This window comes from Cynoglossus semilaevis, chromosome 13 (assembly GCF_000523025.1).
Source record: "Cynoglossus semilaevis isolate Cse_v1.0 chromosome 13, Cse_v1.0, whole genome shotgun sequence".
NCBI lineage: Eukaryota > Metazoa > Chordata > Actinopteri > Pleuronectiformes > Cynoglossidae > Cynoglossus > Cynoglossus semilaevis.
The window spans coordinates 373,871-375,069 of NC_024319.1; the positions used below are offsets into that span (position 1 = coordinate 373,871).

Genomic DNA, 1,199 nt, shown 5'->3' on the forward strand with positions numbered 1-1,199 from the left:
GACTTTTTGATTAATCCTGTAGAAACGCCCTCTGCTGTAGTTGAAGGGAAACTCCACGTCTGTGTGTCCACCTGTCCACCTGTCCACCTGTCCTACTCACAGTCACAGTCAGTCTTTGTCCCACCTTTTCCTTCAACATCACTAAATTAAAAATTACTCTTTTCTGTGCCTGACCACCTGGGGGCAGCCTGTCAGTGCAGTCCGTAGCAGTGATAGGTCACTTCCTGGATCCTGTCAATCAAACTGCTGAAACTCAAAGACGCCACCTTTTGGCTGAGACTGGTCAAAGATCACGTGAGCCTCACCGTATTTCTGTTTTTTATTTATATATATCTATGGTCTCTGACCTCAGGTCATGTGATGTTGTCCTTTTTGTTGATTGGATGTTAAATGTAATGTAAGAATCCATGATGATCAAACCTGGTCCTACATTTGGTCGGTTAGGAGGTGGTCACCCTAGTGTGTGTGTGCGTGTGTCAGTCAGCATGGTGTGATTTCTATAAATACTGGATTCCTCCGCCAGTCGGCTAAAAATAGAACAAGGGACATGATCCACGGGAGACAGAGGGGGAGGAGGGGGAGGTGGAAGGAAGACGAGGAAGAGAGGGATAAGAACAGAGAGGCGGGGGAGGCGTGGGGGTGTTGGCAGACGAACGACGACACAAACGTTTCCCACATTTTCACCTGATAATAATCAGTGAATTTAACCTTAATCAGTGATTTAATCATGAATTTAAATGAATGTGTTTTAATTGGTGCATATTTAGATTTGTCTCCACTTCCTGTCGACAACATCTCCAGCTTCACTCCTCCTCCTCCTCCTCCTCCTCCCCTTCTTTGTGGCCATTATCACTTTTCCACATTTTTAAATTTCCAACTTGACTCAACCTCACCAAACAAATCACCACCGAGTTACAGGGAAGAGTAGGAAATCTCCGCTGATGACGTCATCACAGTGTGCCATCTTTCTTTTTTCTGTTGTTTTTTTGAGTCCTCCATATTCACCTGTGAAGGAACAGTTATATATCAATTCCTTTTACAACCTCTGAGCGGCAGAGTTGAAAATAAAGACGTCAATAAGACAAGACAAGTAATGCTGTAAAACAGGTAAAGGTGTGTTACAACAACACACTTTTACTAGTCAGTTAGACGAGAAATAGAACTGGAAGAGGCATCTCCACCCCCCCACCCCCACCCCC

General features: G+C 44.5%; 1 protein-coding gene across 1 annotated transcript in view; it reads left to right on the plus strand.

Annotated features, from left to right (window-relative positions):
* The first annotated feature begins 254 nt into the window (after nucleotides 1-254).
* Nucleotides 255-1,199, plus strand: part of cacng7b (calcium channel, voltage-dependent, gamma subunit 7b) — a 17,942-nt gene continuing 16,997 nt past the window's right edge. The window contains exon 1 of the mRNA XM_025061320.1: nucleotides 255-294. The gene's annotated coding sequence lies outside the window, so the exon portion shown is untranslated. The remainder of the gene's footprint in view (nucleotides 295-1,199) is intronic.